This window comes from Phycodurus eques, chromosome 10, assembly GCF_024500275.1.
Source record: "Phycodurus eques isolate BA_2022a chromosome 10, UOR_Pequ_1.1, whole genome shotgun sequence".
NCBI classification, from domain to species: domain Eukaryota; kingdom Metazoa; phylum Chordata; class Actinopteri; order Syngnathiformes; family Syngnathidae; genus Phycodurus; species Phycodurus eques.
In genome coordinates this window covers 12,265,308-12,286,338 of record NC_084534.1, presented here as the reverse complement: position 1 = coordinate 12,286,338, position 21,031 = coordinate 12,265,308, and the positions used below count along the sequence as shown (strand labels likewise).

The window sequence follows — 21,031 nt, the reverse complement described above, 5'->3', positions numbered from 1 at the left end:
TACCAATCCTTTTTGGCATGTCTGTGGAACAAGGAAAGCTTTTGGTTAAGACTTAATTGGGACCCCAATTACACTCAGATGTAAAAATGCTGCATGGTTAACACACTGAACATTTCCACATGCTTTGATTGGTCCCCTTTTGTCCTGATGTGTTTTCCTGAAAACCACAGCACTTGGAGGTTAAAACCTCAGCTGGTCAAAGGCCGACTAATATAAGAAGCAGGTGTTCACCTCCCTGCAGTTGAAAAGACACAATGTTCTAACTAGGAAAGCGGATGAGTTAAATTACCAGGGGTTGAATAACAGAAAAGGTTGTGTGAACGAGTAGTTCAGTGAAGTAACCATCCTTCCATTCTCAATACCACTTATCCTGTTCAGGGTTGCAGGGTGCTGGAGAATATCCCAGCTGACTCCGGAAGAACGTCAGACTACAACCTGAACACCTACACCGACCACAATCACACCTCTGACTCCCCCTTCTGCGTTGACACTCCAGGAACAGGTTGTGAGACGTATCTTCAAACAACAAAAGATCAACAAAGCGGCGGGCCCAGACCTTGTGTTTCCATCCTGGCTCAAAGTCTGCACGGACTAGCTCGCACCAGTCTTCACACAGATCTTCAATAGATCTCTGGAACTGTGTTAAGTACCATCTTGTTTCAAAGGCTCCACCATCATCTCAGTCCTCAAGAAACCTGCAATCTTGGGTCTTAATGACTACAGGCCTGTCGCCCTGACATCTGTGGTCATGAAGTCCTTTGAACGGACCACCTCAAGAGCGTCACAGGCCCCCTGCTTGACCCCCTACATTTTGCCTACTGAGCAAATAGGTCTGTGGATGGCACAGTCAACATGGGACTGCACTTCATCCTAGAACACCTCGACAAAGCGGGGACCTACGCGAGAATCCTGTTCGTGGACTTCAGCTCTGCGTTCAACACCATCATCCCCGAACTCCTCTCCTCCAAACTTCTCCAGCTTAGCATCTCGCCTGCGATCTGCTAGTGGATTTACAGCTTCCTGACGGGCAGGATGCAGCAGGTGAGGCTGGGGGACAGCACGTCATCCACACGCACCACCAGCACTGGGGCGCCCCAACGATGTGTCCTCTCTCTGCTGCTCTTCTCTCGCTACATGAACGACTTCACCTCAACGCACCTGGCAGTCAAACTCCTGAAGTTTGCAGACGACACTGCAGTCATCGGCCTCATCAAAGACGGTGACGAGTCTGCGCATTAATAGGAAGTGGAGCAGCTGGAGCTTTGGTGCAGCCGACACAACGTGGAGCTGAACACGCTCAAGACCGTAGAGATGATTTTGGACTTCAGGTATCATCCTTCAACACAGCTGGCCCTCATGCTGTCCAACTGCCCCGTGTCAACCGTCGAGACCTTCAAGTTCCTGGGAATTACAGTCTCTCAGGACCTGAAATGGGAGACCAACATCAACTCCATCCTCAAAAAGGCCCAGCAGATGATGTACTTCCTGCAGCTTCTGAGGAAGCACGGCCTGCCACAGGAGCTGTTGAGGCAGTTCTCCACAGCAGTCATCGAATCAGTCCTGTGTTCTTCCGTCACAGTCTGGTTTGGTGCAGGTACAAGAAAGGACAAACTCTGACTGCAACGGACAATCAAAACTGCTGAACAAAATTGTCGGTACCCCCCTACCCACCTTTGAGGACTTGTATGCTGCCAGAACTAAGACAAGAGCATGCAAAATGCTCTTGGACCCTCCACATCCTGGTCACTACCTCTTCCAGCTCCTTCCCTCAGGTAGGCGCTACCCAACAATGTAAACTAAAACAAGTAGACATTCCAACAGCTTCTTCCCTCTTGCCATCAACTTCTTAAACAGTTAATTTACAATTCCATTGTAAAATGGTGCCAATTTTGTCTTGATATTGTTGTCACATCTCTGTCGGGCCAATTATACATTATTTGTGTACTCACTGTAGTAGTCTCGCCACTCTGCACTATTTGCATATCTGTTGTTGTGCTTGAGAAGTATCTGAACCATTTGCACAATTGACACTGTACCATATTATCGCTCCATTAGTCATTTCAAATTGGTCTAAATTGCTTGAGCCACATTACCAGTAACCTTTCATTGCTCATTGACTCCCCGTACTGTGCTTTTATGTCTCAGAAGTATTTTCAGTCAAATGGCTGTTTGTTATCGTACTAGAGTGGCTCCAACTGCCGGAGACAAATTCCTTGTGTGTTTTTTACATACTTGGCAATAAAGATGATTCTGAACTGGTCGCCAGTGAGTTGCAGGGCACATATAGACATGGACAACCATTTGCACTGATATTCACACCGTCACTGAGCGGGAACTGAACCCGCATCAAAGTCAGGCGAATGTAGGACTACACCATCAGTGAGTCAGTTAAGGTACCATTAAGAACCTCATAATAATTGTTGTGCTGTTGGTGGGTTGTGATGGTTGTTGTGGCATTGTGTTTATTGTATTATGGAGGATTTTATAGTTGTTCTTGTGGTGCTATGGGTTGTTGTTGTTGTTGTTGTGATGGTTGGTGGTTCGTATGCTGGAATTGGTTTTGTTGTGAGTGTGGTAGTTGTTGTGTATTTGTGGCCATTGTTGATGGTTGCTGTTGTGGTAGTGGTTGATTTGGTGGTTATGGGAGTGGTTGTGTGATGCTTGTAGATATGGTTGTTGTGGTGTTCAGGCTGTTGTTCTTCTGGTGGTTGGTCCTGTGGGGCTATTGGTTGTTGCTATAGTAGTGGTGGTTGTTTTGGTGGTATTTGTTTTGTTGCGGTTGTGCTAGTTGTTGATGTGATATGGTAGTTTTTGTTGAGATGGTTACTGGGAGGGTGGTTTGGGTTATGATTGTTGTGGTGGTTGTGGTTGTTCTTGAGCTGGAATTGGTTGTTGTTGTTGTGGTTGCGCTGGTTGTCGTCGTGATGTAGTGGATGTTGTTATTTTGGTGGTTGTTGTGATGGCTGTTGTGGTGGTTTTTCTGGTCATTGCGGTGGGGGTTGTGATGCTTACTGATTGTTGTGGTGGTCATTATTGTTGTCATAGTTGTGTTTGTTGTGGTCATGGTTGTGGCGGTTGTGATTGCGATGATTAATGTAGTTGTTGTGGTTGTTATATGGTAGTATGTTGTGGTTGTTTTGATTATGGTTGTTGTTATGTAGTAACAACATAAAGTGTATTACTATAGCTTTAGTATTCGAAAAGTACAGAAAAGTTTTGCATTCACTTGGATAAAAAAAAAAAATCCTGTTTTTCTGAGTAATTTTTTTGAGGGCTTTGTTTTTCTGACTATTTTTTTCTGTTTTTCGGACTAATTTTTTTCTGTTTTTCGGACAAATTCGAACTCACGCGAGAACCTGAGAACTGCAAGTGACTCTTTGCAGAATCCGTAGTAAGCAACATGACCGGCTTATTCAGTTTGATCAAGTTTTATTTTGATATGGGTTTAAAACACTGGGAGATACTCCTGTCTTTGAGTCACATAGATGGTATTGTTATTAAGTTTGTCAACATTACGCAGGCACCTTAATTGAACCGGTAACGTAAACGTGTATGGGCAGGTTGAAGGTGTGCGAGCAGTAATCCGCCATTAGTGAGTCCGCAAAGAGTCAATTGCAGTTCGCAGGTTCTCGCGTGAGTTTGATGTGACCCGATAACTCGGAAAAAAATTAGTCAGAAAAACAGGTGGAAAAAAAATGAGTCCGAAAAACAGAAAGAAATAGTCAGAAAAACAAAGCCCTCAAAAAAATTACTCAGAAAAACAGGAGTTTTTTTTTTTTTTTTAATCCAAGTGAATGCAATACACTTCCGTAGAAAAGTAACTATTTTTGGCAAAAATTATTTTTGTATAGTTTTGTCATGTTGATGCCAATAAAAAAGTGGCAACAGATAATATTGCATTTCACTAACTGCGATATCTCAATTTCTTTAGCATTTACCATTGTGGATTGTTAAATATAAAATGCATCAAACTTTTAAATATTACAATAATAGAAAGCACTGTATTGCTCTTAGTGCACTGCAGTCCCCACAATTGTTCATCGTTGCAGTATACAACACATTTGACCACTAGATGTCGTGTTTGATCAACTTTCTGATTTGTGGTCTGATTGTCTCTTCACTCCAAGACTTAATCGTATACATATGCATCTCCTTAAATGGATAAGAGGCAGAAAAGGAACATAATCAACTTCTCTCTTATTTACACGTCAGGATACATTGACTCAGCTTCATCAGAGCTATTGTTTTCATCATGTCGGCCTTCCTAGCGAGGAATTATCACACGAATGTGCCATCTAAAAAAAGGTGTCGCTGATGATGCTGTTTCTCGAGCAGTTTATCTGAACATGCGGCAATCATTTTTTAAGATGTGAGAGAAGATATGCTCCAATTCTTCCATGGTACAAATAGCTGAAACATGTGCACAGGCAAGCGAAACAGAGACGATCACAAATTGGTTCAAGGTGAATATATATATATATATATATATATATATATATATATGTATATATATATATATATATATATATATGTATATATGTATATATATATATATATATGTATATATATATATATATATATATATATATAATTATGACTTTGAAGCAGCACCATGTAGTCTCAACAGCTTCAATTATGTTACCAAAGATTAAAACATCAACATCAGATCATACTTCTTATACAGCTGTCGTTAATCATTATCTCAAAATAAATTCCATCAAAAACTCTCCAAAAACTTTAATTGATGTAAGAATTGTGAAGCTGCTATCAAATAAGGGGTCCTATGACTTCAGGAAGTCTGAGAAAATATCATTTACATAATAATTTGGAACGCAGCGTAGCAGTAGCATAAATGACAATGAAGACACCTTAAAATCTGCAGAATAGATCATCATTCTAAACGTTTTCCTTCCAAGAAACTTCATATCATGAGGATAAATTGTTCATTTCAATATCAACAAAAGTTTTTGTTTTGTTTTGTTGTTGTTGTATTTTAAGGAGAATTGCCATTAAATGATGGCCTCAGGTACATTGCACCACTGAGAGGTGTTTCAAATACTTAAAATTCCCCTTTGTATTTAAAGCACAATGTGAGGTTCTTCACTACTAACAGGCCAGAGGCAAAATGATACAAGCACTTGTATTGTTCCAACAAGCAGATGGTGCAGGGTAATCCATGCTTTATCTCAAATATCCTCAGTTTATGCTCAATTACTTCTATTGGTAAAATCTTTATTTAATTCATTGAAATGTCTTGTTCTTAATGTTTCACATTCAGCATGGAGTATACTGTACATTTGTCAGAATGTACGGTCTTCCTTGTCCAATATTAATCAGAATTATGAGAATTCGTCCTTTTGGGAAGTTGAATGGCCCTGAAGTCGTTTTGCTTTGCTTTTCTTTTGATTTTTGTGGCACTTATAGCAAAAAGGGAGGACTGGCCTCAACAAGCGCTGGTAAGAGTAAAATGGGAGAAGAAGAAAAAATAATATGTGGAAATGCTCTACTCTTGTCAAGTCTTAAAGTGGTTAACTTTTCTTTTTTACACTTGGCACAATTAGGAATGTTAAAAAATGAGATGCTTCAGGCACCTTTGAAACACAACTGAGCTTCACATTGCAGCAACATTATTCGACATTAAAGTTAAAACTGAGTATCTTTCTGTTTTTACATTGTTGTTAACACTGCTGATTTGATTTGGAATTAATAGTGTCCATATGATCCTGAATAAACGACCATTACTCTGGTACAAACATGATTACAGTAAAGATTGATTTGATTTAAAAATTAGTGCTCAACAATTGAGTTAATGATTTCAAAGTGACTCTAAATCATCTGTAGGTGTGAATGTGAGTGTGAATGGTTGATTGTCTATTTGTGCCCTGTGATAGGGTGGCGACCAGTTCAGGGTGAACCTCGCCACCCACCTGAAGTCAGCTGAGATAGGCGCCAGCATGCCCGCGACCCTGGTGAGGCTAAGCGGTACGGGAAATGGATGGATGATATGTCTCAGTGATTCACTCTAAGCAGATTCAGCTCCCAATCAGTGACTGCGTGAATGTGAGTGGTTGTGTGCCGCTGGATAGGCTCCAGCTCCCTGCGACCTTGAACAGGATAAGCAGTATAGAAAATGGATGGATGGATGTTTGAGGGTTCAGAATGTTACTCAAAACATTGCCGATGCTGTTAGAAAGAACACATGAGCGCACATGAAACAGGGATTTAATGAACTTTTTAATTGAACCACAGTCACTTGGACTGAAACTAGTAGTGCAACAGTGGGCTGGAAGAGTGTAAATTTCGAAATGACAAGCAATGCCGAAACAAGCAAATACACATCCAGCCAAAATTTTTATTTGAGGCCTTTTATGGATCACAGCACATCCCACCAGAAGTCAATTTCATCCTTTTTCTCAGGCTTCCTGCTAAACTAATTTGGTGTGGCCATAACATTTTCCAAAATCACCAAAAACACAACCCTCCAACAAATGCAATTCAAGGCAATTTTGTGGACCAAGCCAGTACTCCTGTTGTGAGTTTCATTCCAACAGTTTTGAAGGGCCCACTTTGAAGAGCTCTCAGTTTAGGCTTCTCCCAACCAACGGCATTCAGTTGGTGCCTTTGGCAGCATCAAAACTGCGTATGCTTGCTGATTTGGTCATTGTACAAAAGACTGATTAAATGACCATAAAACCATGTTTGAAAATGTATGTTTGGTAATTATACCCCTGTTGTAACAATGCTTCTTGCCAATACATTTTGTGTAATTCAAAGCCTGGTCATTAACCTTTTAAATTATTCCCCATTTGTACGCAGAGATGGGTAGAGTGGCCAAATATTGTACTCAAGTAAGTGTACTGTTACTTTATAATAATATGACTCAAGAAAAAATAAAAAGTAGCCCTTTCAAATATTTACTTCCGGAAGAGTAAGAATCTACTCAGTCAAAACCTACTCAAGTAAAGAGTAACTTGCGAGTAACCTCTGATTTGAAAAAAAAAAGAAGAAAAATCAAATAAAAAAATTGAGCATGCAACTCAAATAAAATTTTAAAATAATAATGTATGGGAATCCACACACACCTGCCACTATTTCAATTTTAAACTGCCCAAAAACCAAGAACACATGCATTGGGCTCTACAGGAACGTTACTTGCTTTATTCATTTAAATGACTGAATGAAGAGGCTGTTTGCTGACCAGACTTGAAAGCGTGTGTGCTTGTGTGCGTGTGTGTGTGTGTGTGTGTGTGTGTGACAGAGAGAGAGAGAGAGAGAGAGAGAAACATCTGCAACTTACCGCAAGGTTTTTTCTCAACATAGAAGTGGCCTGAAATATCCAAGTTAGGGTGATCACAATTTAAGAGCTGCATGCCAAAACTGTTGTTTTTCGGACATTTTTTTAAAAAGTGGACTGCTGTGTAGCAACCACAAAGTGGGAAAGTACTTGAATGTTAATTGAAAAAACTACGTCACAACATCAGTGATTTCAAATCCACCTGTTGCATTCAATTGACAAACCGCATAAATGTCAAACTTAAAACTAGGTTACAGACTCATGTGAACCTAGTTTATGCATAAAACATTAGAAAATTTTTGATTTTGATGGCATGGGACCTTAAACTCAACATTACAGTGCGTAGAAAAGGAAACAAAATGAAACTTCAGTTGCTCCTCTTTCTACCACGTAAAATCAACATAGCAATACGGCCGCCCAGCTAGTGGGAACTAATTCTGTGTACATTTTTGACACTGTCTGACCTTTGATGTTTGCTTCGTAGCTCATCTATTTCATTTGTCGATTTGGCTGCTTGCTATACAGTGTTTATTAGCTAGCAGGTTTATTATGAACACAAGTAGACAGGAGGCGGTTGATGGCATGGCAAATGTGCACCCAAGCCTGGGAGAGCCTGCGGGTCCATATGATGTACTACACTACTTTAGTACAGTGCATGCAAGTGTGTGTGTCTGTGCGTGAATGTGAGAGAGACAGAGATGTCACGATTGGTTGTCAAAGGCGAGGAAGGCAAGGCAAAAACGTGTATGACCCAAATGCAGGAAAGCAGGGAGGCAAGGCAGGAGTGCAGGAATCTCCAAAAAGTATATTTAATTCCCCCCCCCCCACAAAAAAAAAGGCGAACATGGATAAAGCAAACTAAACGAAGTCCCACAACAGATTACCAAAGTAACAAAGAAACACTTGAGTAAACCTAAAACTGGAAACAAACTATGACTGGTGAGTAAGACGTGGAACAGACAGGGACAATGACACCTGACAATGACATGCTACAATGAACCGACAAGAAGTGAAAGACACCAGGGAACTAAATACAAACAGATTGACGAGACAACGAGGAACACCTGGACAAGACACGAGTGGATGGCAAGAGCTGATTGGTTCGACACAAGGTAGAAGGTTGACGAGAACAGGTGGACGAGCAGACAACAAACATGGAAAAAAACTAACACAACCCAAACCAAAACACAGACCATGACAAGAGAGAGTGTATGTTTGAACATGGATGAACAGGGCATACGTCCAGGCCGATGGACACATACCGTACAAGGACATGTTGCGTGTGCATGTCATGGTGACCAGCATGCCATATCAGAACTTGTAAGAGAGGCAGATGCTCTACATGTTTATGAACTTTTTCACGACATGTCTATGAGGCAGTCACATTCAATTTAGTGTACGTGTATACCGACTTCATCACTTTGGTGATGGGGATCAAAACAACATGCAGGCTTAGTTAGTAAACGTGCTAATCCTTCAGTCACTACCTCTGCTCCAAAGCTGCTTCTGCTCCCATTTGGCTGATTTTATTAATTTTCCCTCGTCATGTCTAAATGTCCATGCTAGCATTAAGGAACCATCTGTGGCTGTGTTACATTGGCCACTGGCTCAAGGCTGTGTTTTAAATAGAAGCAATGGAGGAGTATAACTATGATGATGTGTATTATGGAGGGAATAAAGACCTTTATTGGAATTAATAAATGCTGAAGCCACCATATGTTGACTCTATAGTATAGACTCAATAACAGGTCTTATACTTTATCTGCCATAGCAACAGAAATATTTGCTAGTAGCCAGTGTTCTTGTTTTACACTTTTATTCTCACTTTCAAGACTTTTATATCCATCCATCGATTTTCCATACTGCATATCCTTACTAGGGTCGCGGGCATTCTGGAGCCTATACCAGGTATCTTCAGGCAAGAGGAGGGGTACACCCTCAACTGGCCAATCGCATGTTTTTGGGATGTGGGAGGAAACCAGAGTACCCGGGAAAAACTCACACAGGCACGGGGAGAACATGCAAACTCCACACAGGGGAGGCCGGATTTGAACCTGGGTCCTCAGAACTGTGAGGCAGATGTGCTAACCAGTCGCATCCACTTTTATCCCATTATTTAAATTATTCACTCCACATATGCTTTGTTTTTTTTCATGTGTTTTTGTGATGCCACAAGAAAATGTTACCAGTGCACTGTTAAAAGAGGGTTTTGGAGAGTGGCAAATATAATCCATGAAAATCATCCAAAATTGACATTATTGTTTTAGATAGGTAAGGAACCCGAAAATATAGGGTAAATTTTACTTGCACTGACAACAGTAAGAGGTGTTCCTTGTGTGTTTTTTGGACATACTTGGCAAATAAAGATGATTCTGATTCTGAAAAGCCGTTAGTGCCACAATATACAGCACGTGATGGATGGATGCCAGACTGATTGGCTGACGTGTCATCGGCTCATTAACGCATGTAGTAGTAGCGTGGTCGTCTCCCGAGTCTCAACCCAGAAGTTGTGGGAAGGCTTAGTGAATAATTAGTCGTGTGTGCAGCCTCTCACCCAAAGTCAGCTGAGATAGGCTCCAGCACATCCGCGACCCGAGTTGGGATAAGCAGTTCATAAAATTGATGAATAGAAGGATAGTTGTGGACACATCGGCGGAGCAGCTTGTGGAGTGGGGAGCATAGTCCTCGGGGGGCCTGTAAGTTTTTTTTTTTTTTTTTTTGTAAATGAATGACCTGTCCTCGGTGGGCAGTTTTCATGTGTGGCTTGCACATTCCGTCCGCTGCGTTTTCGCCGAATTCAATCTGGAAAATGACGTCGCCCGTCGGGGATTTGGGATTTGATCACTGTGATTGGTTGCTAGCTAGCGAATCAGCACAAAAGCAAACACGCGACAAAGAAAAAGGCACTATATGCTAAAACAAGCTTTGCTAAACGATCATTACTTAGATTTGTTCCTGCTTGTATTATGAGTGTGTCGGGTAAGGTTAGCAGGCTGTATGTGCATTTCGTTTCATAAAACCGTGTCTGTGGATTCTGTGGAAAGCAATGATTTCTCGGCCATGCTCACTAAACTGTAAAGGGAAAATGCAGAAGTTGTATGTGTAGGCATTCCACTGGTTGGCCAGTTGAGTCTTTCTGCAAGTCTTTTGACAACTGCACTTGCTTTGAACGACTTGACACGGCCAAAACAGGCAGACTTAAATCAGTGAATTAAATATACTGTGAGCAAATTATGTGTTTTAAATTTACCCAGTTAAAGGGGTGGCAAATTGTTACACTAAATTTATTGGGTAAATTCTATCGGTTCTTTTTGACAGTGGGCAACGAAGTGTCCACACAAATAAGCTGAGCAGTTCTTTTGCTCTCTTATACTGAATTGGCTGTATACTGTAGATAATGGTTTGTTACAATAATTACGTTTTATAATAATTCACAATTTTATTTGAATATTATGTCAGAAAACAAATAGAATTTTGTAAAACAAACAGTAAAAGACAGAACACTGTAGTTTTCCTGTTTTGGAGCCTCAGCAAGTGGCAAGTGCCCCACAAAGTTATATCATATAAAAACCTAACTGGTTTTAACGCAGAGACAGGCAAGAAGTAGACAAATTGGGAAAATCCAATATAACATGAGTCAGAAAAAAAGATTCTGACTGTTACTGTGGTGATCAATATTGTTAGTTTGCTACACTTTCACATATAAATCGAATGAATACTATCAATGTTTTCTTAGCTTGCTCGGAAAACTAAGCAAAATTAACCAAATTACTGATGAGATGTTATCATGTTAATGGAAAGAGGACAAGTAAAAGTAAATTAGGTTGGGATATGTTTTAGACCACATATCAGTAGCTGTGCTAGACTTTCACACAATTAAAGTGACCTCGAGGAGTCTAACATCATTCAAATATCCATTTTGGTGTCCAAATTATCTTGTTATCACCCAACCATGCAAATGTCAGCGAGGCATACAATATGTGCAGGGTGGAATAGAGTGTTCAAAATTGGTTATTCGATTTATTTCTAAGATTGGGTTTATTGTTAGCATGTGTAATAACAAGACAGCTGCAGTTTCACATCCATTGAAATTGAAATATTGCTTATTGTGGATGTATGGATGTGGTGCTGGATGATGAATTGTGCAATATGTTGTAAAATATACAACAGAGTGGAAGTGACAAATAAAGAACAAATAGCACCAATTAAATTATTTTGTATTCAATATGGTGGGGAATTTTTGTTCACAGCGCCACAGGAAGAAAATTGGTTTAGTGACTGTTGTAATAAAATTATTCTTACAAATGTTATGTTGTTTGTTACCATTTGGTTGGATTGAAACTAGCAATAGCCTACTTTGTCTACGCTATACAGCCTGAAAATCTTTTCTTATAGGATAAAGAGAACCGTTCATAATCCATTAGAATTATGTAGCATGTCATTCATTTCAAATCCTAGGTTATTTGTACATATTTAATGTAATGCTTTATTAGATTGAACAAAGATGCCAGGTCTCATTCCATTTAGCTGTAAACTACAATGAAGTTTGATTGCTGCCCTGTATTTGTCTGAGGCAGTAACCCTCTCTTCCAAAGGCTTTCCTCGAGGGGCCATAAACTCCTTTGTGATTCCATCATCGGCTTCCTGTCGCATTTGCTCACATTGTATCCGGGGAGCACAAAGAAATCTGTCAGAATCCAGACCTGCACAGTGCAGCCCAGAGAGGCAAACAACAGCTTGGAACAGCACAGCCGTAGTAGTATGCGTTCATAATTGTTCAAATATTGAAAGTTGTTTCCATTTACTGTTGAAATTGGCCCGCATGTGGTTGTGTATTTGAAGAGAGAATTTGGCACATTTACAGTATTTATTGATGACAGTGGCAAAGCATTCATCACCAGACAACACAGTAGAGATTTTTGGCAAATTTTGTACCCATTTCTGCTTACATTATTTAATGCACATGATGAAAAATATTAACTTATTAGAGGCCAATAAAAACAAAAAAGTACTTTTATTATGTTGAAGATTTTGATGATTTTTTTTACAAGTTGGGAAATGTCAAAATATTAATGTTAAGTGCTGACCGTGTGTAACTCAAAGTGGGATCATATTATATTTACTGTAATAAACCAACAAATTATTTAATTATCATGTCATAAAATTCTTTTAGCGCAGACCCATTTAACACAAAAGCGAGCTAAAATGCAACATGCAAGCAGATCCTATGTCAATGCAACCTTTCAACCTGACACAAGAGGATTAGTACAATTGCGGGTAGCCAAGTAATCAATTTGAAAAAATAAATTATACTAAATTCCAATGAGAAATCAATTTTATAGTGTGACTTTTACCAGCACATGCTGCAGGGTCCTCATCACACATACCTAATGTTAAGTGTTTTTTAGATTACTTGTGATGGATGCAGAAGGACGTTTTGTGTGTTTTAGCAATTGTTTGAGAAGCATTTATGCATTCGTGTTGAGGTGGAGCCCCCTCCTTTACGCAACGTCACAGCTAGGTCTCCCTAAAGCAAATCAAATATGCTTTCATTCCCTAAGTTGGAGTATGTCAGCGTGAGTGTGTGGTGACTGCTTGACCGTATCCTGGACACTTCCAGGAAAGTACCACATTTAAAATCCAATTACCTGTGAAGAAAACACATTGCGACCGGCACAGGCTGACAGGCTGTCCATGTTGTAACATTTAACATAGGACAAAGGGGTGTGTTGCTCTTGTAAATTGGCAGTGAACACTTTCTGTTGACTTCTTTAAGCATTCAAGCAGAGGCTGTGATTTGGTTTGAGGTTGGATGCTTGGAAGTGACAGATGTTCTCAAGCTCTTGGTCATTACTCTAAGTAGGACGTAAATTACGAAGATGAATAATGTCCTATTGTTTGTATTCGAGGTACTATTTCATCCATCAATCCATCCATCTATTCTCTACACTGCTTATCCTGTTCGGGATCACCGGTAAACTTGAGCCAATCCAAGCTGACTTCGGGAAAAAGGCGGAGTACACCCCGGACTGGTTGCCAGTCAATCACAGGGCACATACAGTGGAACCTTGATTTAACAAACACGGAAACAACCAACATTGGATTTAACAGACAGAATGTCCGAATGGAACTCGAAAGGCAGTCTTGTAATGAACAAAGTCCGTTAGTTCCAGAACTGACCGCCGTTGCAACACTCGGAAACCTTTAATTTTGTCAAAGGAGGGAATACTTCCAATATGTAGAAACATATTTTGTATCAATTATGTCAATGATATAGCCAGTATAATGATAATGACATAAATTATATCATACAATTGGTATAACAGTTCGGATATCAGAATCAGAATCATCTTGATTTTGCCAAGTATGTCCAAAAAACACACAAGGAATTTGTCTCCGGTAGTTGGAGCCACTCTAGTATGACAACAGTCAATTGACAGAGAATACTTTTGAGACATAAAGACATTGAGCAAAACAATGAGCAATAAAAAGCAATGTCGATTGTGCAAATGTTGCAGATACTCCTCAGTCAGTGTGTGGTGCAGATGCTACTCTGGCTATATGTATATACGGTACATGATTTAACAAGGGGGGTAATTACTTTTTCACAGAGGGCCAGGCAACTTTGAAAAGTAGTTTTTTTCCCTTAATAAATGAAATCACCATTTAAAAACATATTTTTAAGTTCACTTGGGTTGTAGTTGTCTAATTTGTTTGATGATCTGAAACATAAAAGTGTCTCTGCAAAAATATAAGAATTTGAGAAGGGGGCCAATCCTTTTTCACGCCGCTGTAATATAAAAAGTATTAAACGTTCAAGTCAAGTGGTTGCTTTATTATTGTAAGGTGAAAGACTATTTTTTAAATTAGCCTGATTAAGATTCTTTCATCCCCGGAAATAGAACCGCTAAATGCTTGTTAAAGGTCTACCTCTCTTTCACTCTGCTCAGTTATTAGTGTGCAGCAGCGTCCTCTGTGACACACAGAGGCAGTCCTCCCCTCCTCTTCTCTTCTCCTCTCCTCTCCTCTCCTCTCCTCTCTCTCTCAGTCTCCATCCAAGCACACATCTATCACTGACTCTCTCCGCCTTCCTGTGCAGTCGCCTATGGAGGAGTCGGTCCATCGTCCCTTCTCAAAAATTCCCCGGGTGAGTAGAAGAGGACAAATGCTGATTTTCACTGCAAAGCGGCCGCCGTTCATCTTCGTGTCTTGGGAAGTTATTTGTGGTGGATGGATAGAAGCAGCTGAAGTGGTCGTCGTCGCTCCAGCGGACCAGAGGATACGGTTCAAGCCAAGGTAAAACTGTTGTTGTGTTCAACTACAATTAAGAAATAAATACTGCACAGGAGAAAACGTGTTTCAGCGCCTACAAATGTGACTCATCGGCGCAGTAAAATCGGGACTCAGTGTTTATACACAACCGTGCGAAGGACAGGCAATTTCCTGCACAAAGTATGAGTGGTTTGAGGACAGTTCCTTGTGTGCGAAATGAGGTACCCGCCGGTTTGTGAACAATATTTGCCTACACACACCATGGCCACAAACTAATGAAATCCAATATAAGAGATGTATCAAAAATTATGCATTTGCCAAGATAATTATCTGCTCATTTTTGTGAGAATGTTTTGCTGCTTGATGATGTAACCAAAATATTAGAAACAGCTCTTTCTCAGTATGATGCAGTGCAGTTGTACACCAGAGCAAACTACAACCACTTATTAAACATTGGATTCTCAAAGGGTGACAATAAAAAGGTAAACATTATTATCTTTAAGAACATTTTTGGTACAGCTCTTGTATTTTATTAGATTGTGCAAGGGTATTGTGGCTGGTGTATGTTAGCAGCAATATCTACAATATTAATATCATAATAATAATAACACAATGGAAACTTTAAAAGATATGTTGATGATGTCATGGATATATTTAAAATTTTCATTATTTGGACTGTATAAGTAAATGATGTCCAATGTTTAATGGAAGTAGCAATAATCCTTTCATGTGTAATCCTAATCTTATTATCCTAGTTTTTACAAGTCCTGAAACATCATGATACTTAATTGTTAAAGACTGTTCTGATTCTGACTGGATTTTTTTATATAAAGGCTCATATGAATACATTAAAATGTCAACAGAGGGTTAAATCAACTTGTTGAGTGTACTGGCATGCTGTTTCGTTACCGTTATGTCCTATAAAATCCATAAAGAACTTTGCAGGTCGTAGTGAATGATGCAGGGAAAATTTTCAATGAAATATCATACTGTTATGAAGCTCCTGAAGTGAAACAGAAGTGTAAGAGATTATTGGCTGCCCAGTTCCAGCCCACCAAGAATAATTGCTGTATTGATTGACACCTCTGAAAATAGCCCTGGGACCAGCTGGACTCTCTTCAACCCGATGGGCACAATAATAATGACAATAACAACTGACATTTATTACCTTATTTCCTTGAATAGTAGATGGGAGGAATCTATTCATTCAACTGTAGATGGGGGAGGGGAGGGTGTTTATGCTATGTATAGGTATTTTGAATATGATATTAGGCTAACTCATTTACATCATGCGGTAAGTCTCCACACTTTTTTATTTATCTCAAAGACTGTTTGAGCTTCAGTACTACTGTTTTGGCTTGCAACAGAGAGCAAATGGCCTGAGCAGTATCAATAGTTATCCGAAATTATGTAATATAAGCATGCGTTCAGCCATAAATATCTATGAAGTTAAATAATTAGCTACCTGTTGTTTTTTCCTGATGGGGAAAAGGGAGGTGTCTATTTGAGGGAGGAGTTTGGCAAAGTGGATGATGTACCAGCTATTAATTGGGGCACAATAAACATTATATATTTCATGTATTACAATGCCCTGTGCCTGCGTGGGTTTTCTCCGGGCACTCCGGTTTCCTCCCACATCCCAAAAACATGCACTAATTGGAGACTCTAAATTGCCCGTAGGCATGACTGTGAGTGCGAATGGTTGTTTGTTTCTATGTGCCCTGCGATTGGCTGGCAACCAGTTCAGGGTGTACCCGCCTCCTGCCCAATGACAGCTGGGATAGGCTCCAGCACGCCCGCGACCCTAGTGAGGAGAAGCGGCTCAGAAAATGGATGGATGGATGGATGTATTACAATGGCTGCCACTTACCAACTAGAGCATCCAAATATTTAGCCAAGGAGGAGAGAGGAGGTACTTTCAGTTCACAAACTGTCAAGACCACAACTTTAGGCCATTCATATTATACTGAATCGTTTTTTTCCAGATGTACATTTTCTTTACAATTAATGTTATTACTATGGCTTGTCTATACAGATAACTAAAGACAAGGTGTTTTTACTTATATGCACGACAGCAGCTGAATCCGTTCAAACCCGGCACTATCTTCCATGCCATCAAATTAACAATGGATTCAGGACTAACTTGCCTTTTAGCACACTTTGGAGTGACCTGAAAAGCAGTCTGTGTTAGTGGCCTCAATTTTCTCCCCACTGCCCTCCTCCCCAAAAGACAAAAAAATTGTAGGTTATGCTTACTCAAACCCATCTAAATCCATCTCTTGTTCTCACTCTCTCATCCATTTCACTCTCTCTCTCTTTCTCTCTCTCTCTTTCTCTCTTTGCATCCTGCCACTATGCACTCACTCAGACTGTGTCTCATCACATCTTGTCACTCTAACCAGCACTCTGCCCTCCACTGCTCATCTCCCTCGCATGCACACAAAGACGGACAAAAGCCCACAAGCAATGTCTAGCTGCGCCTCTCCACAGTACTTGCATGTACAGCTTGTCATTAAATGTTTGCTTGTGTCTGATTTCTTAGTTCTTTTGGTGATGCTGTTGGAGCATTCCGCTGTACACGATAACCTCTTTAGCCTCAGCACTGGGTTATGTGTAAATATCGCTGCATTCTGATGAAAATCCTGTATCTCCACTTAATGATGATTTTGACCTTTTAACTTAATTCTGGGTGGCACGGTGATCGACTGGTGCGCACATCTGCCTCGCATTTCTGAGGACCAGCGTTCAAATCCGGCCTGGCCTGTGTGGTGTTTGCATATTCTCCCCGTGCTTGCGTGGGTTTTCTCCGGGTACTCCGGTTTCCTCCCACATCCCAAAAACATGCATGGTAGGTTAATTGAAGACTCTAAATTGCCCGTAGGTGTGAATGTGAGTGCCAATAGTTGTTTATTTATATGTGCCCTGCGATTGACTGTCAACCAAGTCAGGGTGTACCCCGCCTCTCGCCCCATGATAGCTGCGATAGACTCCAGCACGCCCGCAACTCGAGTAAGGATAAACAGTATAGAAAATTGATGACTGAATGAACATAAGTCTGTTGTCCGACATCTTGTTCAGCCAAACAACTACCGAAAAAAGTCTTATAGTGTATTAGGCGGTGTATTCAGAATGTATACATAAGTTGTTTAGCTATGCTAAATTCGGTTGTAAAGTCATAATTATTGTGAATATTTTTATGAAAAACACTTCTAGGCCCTAAATATAAAACAAACAAATAGTGTACGGTGGTAATTCAGCATGCTCTCATGTGCCATGTGACAAGGTATTCTTATGCCAGTGCGCAAACTAGTAACCTCAAAACCGCGTGGTGAGATCATCGTAAACCGAGGATCCCTGTACCACCAACATATTTGCTGTTTTGGCAGTGCTAAAATCATCATATAGTTACCCCAAACACCCCCTTAATAAGAGTCTTTATGACAGAATAAACTAAGGTCATGGATCAGAATGATGGATGATCCAAAGCATACCACATCACAGTGACAGTGACTGCCACGGGCATGTGGGCTGCTAATGGAACAGTTTCAATAGTGTTTATTGATGATGTGACTGCTGGCACAGGTAACAAGATGAATAGGGTATATGTGCAACCTACTTCAGCAAAACAGGTTGAAACACTTTCTCCAGGCTCGGGTGAATGGCGAAGGGGACCGTGACAAAGCACCCGTAGAAGCTTTAAACATTTATCATGTCTTCTGTTTAACACCAGCTGTCACCACAGAGAGATGACTATAACCTGTGTTTAGGTTTAGTCTTCACGTGCATTATCACATTCGCATAAGCAAAGGATATACCGTAATTTCTTGTCTATAATGCGCATTTTTCCCCCCAAAAAAATTGGCAAAAGTAAATAGTCCACATAATACATAGGTGTAGGGGAAATGGAAAACAAACTTTCACATTTTATCAGTGTATGCCGCTATCTAGAGGTTATTGAAAAGCTGTACACTTTCATTCCAATATGCCATCACCACCTCGAGGTTATGAGAAAGGTGTACACTTTCATTCTAATATGCAACTGCGACATAGAGGTTATGAAAAAGGTGTAGCCTACACTTTCATTCCAATATGACAGTCGTTCATATATGCAGTCGTTCTTATTAGAACGACTGCATATATGTACAGTTGTTCTAATAAGTTTACATACCCTGACAGAATTTGTGAAATATAGTTGTTTTTTTTAATATGACTGATGACTGAATAACAACCATCATTTATTTCTTTATGGTTATATTTTGTTTAATGATAATGCTTTTATGAAATGCTTGACAGTTTAATTTGAATCCTATTAAAATAAAATTAAATGTGTTACGCCTGGCCCTTCATGTTTTCTTTAATGAATTGTATTGTATTTAACAAAATACAGATAATCATGTTTTGATCATATGTGGAGAGTGAAATCATGCATTGTAAAAATGTATTATACATAGAAGGATTTTCCAGAATTTTGAGGTCAACTTTGGCGGTGCGTATTATACATAGGTGGGTATTATACACGAGAAATTATGGTACATGTATTTAACACAGGAAGTCCGCTAACCTGTTCTCCAGGTTTGGTCATGTGACATTTCGCATCTCCCAGAGTGTGAGGTGTATAGGATGACATTAAACTGCCTGCTCACATTAAGACGAATGCTACAAAACGTTTTGTTGTAGTCGCTATACAGTATTTGTATACTCCTGCTAACTCTTTGGTCCTCATTTACTAAAGGTGTCTAGCAAAACAAAAATAAATGTGGAAGCGGACCTACTAATCTTGCACACCCAGGATTGTCGCCCAGTTCATTTTGCACGTTCTGAGAAGAGTATATGCAAATAGATTAATTTAGCACAAGCAGTGTGATTGATCAAACTTGAGACAACTTGCAATGAATGATTTTGCATCTTTTTAAATACTGCGTCCGAAAGGCAGGTGCAAACTGCACCACTGTGTGTAACCATGACGAGGAAGTGCAGGCAAAATGAGAGGCGATGGGGAGAACAGATCTCATTTTTGAAATACATATTGTGTACTGAGCAATGCAATTTTGGAGACTGAATGCTTTATTGGCTGGCTTTGAGACAGTCACAAGAAGGAGTCATTCCATATTACCAATGACAAAACTCCTTTCACCTCTGCATTTCCTTGTGTCGGGTCTTTTCATGGCCCAGTGAAAATTGTCTGTTGGTTGGCTCTTCCAGAGCATTTTCTCATGCGTGCTATCCCAAGTTTAAAATGCAATGTTATGCAGGATGCCAGATGGGCAATCGGGACATGTTAAATCAAACCTGGATTTCATGTGGTTGCTAGTGATAGATCTATCTTCTGTAAATCAGTAGTACAGTATGTTTGTTTATCTCTTCCACTAACGCCTCCAATTCCATCACTTCAAACTTCATTTTGCACTTGAAGTGCTCTGCCAAATGTTCCATGGTGAAAACCATCAGTTACCTAAAGCACATAAAACTCTTTTGAATACGGCAGTCTCCACCATTTGTACACCTGTTGCCAACAGTGTGCGCAATATGTTAGCGTGAACACACAATTTAGTGCCCCCTTTTTGGGATCTTAGTAAATCAGGCCCGATCTGTCCTACTACTGTTGTCAGAAAAGCTCATTAAAGACAATCTAGTTACTGGAAAGATGTTTGCACAGTGTAGTAATTTCCCAGGGATAGGGACCGAGCCCTTACATGAATAGCGGAAAAAAGGTGGAAATGACAATAAGCACAGAACAAATATGTGAAAATTCTACTTAATTACAGTAACAAAGTTTTTGTACCCCGTTAAATTACAAGAATGATTCCTTGGCAACAAGATGCCACAAGATGGTGCCAAAGCCTTGTCTGTTTGGAAAGTAGGATTACTTTTCTATTAGAGAGGGCTATGATGCTGTTTTGTGACATTCAAGGGTGTTTTAAATAAAGCAGAAAAAAGAGCAAATATATTAGTTATTCAGCGAATAATGGAGGATAGGTTAAAAAACAAAATTGTCAATAGGCAGTGAAAAACTGTACTGTATATGCATTAATTACAGTCGATTATGGAGGTCTGCATTTCACGTCTTTCATATTACGTATTGTGTCGACAGAAAGACAAATGGCACCAGATTAAAACCGCAGAATGGACGTGGGGGATTCAAGAGCGCCACATTTCATTTGAGTTTTTTGTGTGTGTGTGACCTCACTAAGTTAAGAAGGATGCTCCAGTACGCATATTCCACAGGGTCATTTAATAATGTATAGGGCAGCCCTGTATTAAATATCTGCAGTAGTAGAGTATTGTGTTGTATTCCTCAGCCTCTAGGGGACCAAATTGCACCATGTGAACATATCACATACTGTATTTTTCTCTGACCAATTGCAATTAAATCATATACTGTCTTTTTTTATTTTTCTAAGAGATTTTTTAATATGATAAATTATGCCACAAAGGCAGAATCTCAAAGAATGAAACATTCCAAAT

General features: G+C 39.9%; 1 protein-coding gene across 7 annotated transcripts in view; it reads left to right on the top strand.

Moving 5' to 3' along the window:
- The first annotated feature begins 1,604 nt into the window (after nucleotides 1-1,604).
- The window catches only part of dlgap4b (discs, large (Drosophila) homolog-associated protein 4b), a 138,118-nt gene continuing 118,691 nt past the window's right edge, over nucleotides 1,605-21,031 (top strand). For 6 of the 7 annotated variants that reach the window (XM_061688273.1, XM_061688269.1, XM_061688267.1 and 3 more), the window contains exon 1: nucleotides 14,278-14,590. The gene's annotated coding sequence lies outside the window, so the exon portion shown is untranslated. Of the gene's footprint in view, nucleotides 1,773-14,277; nucleotides 14,591-21,031 lie in introns of those variants that run through there. The other variant, XM_061688264.1, reaches the window with a different exon arrangement.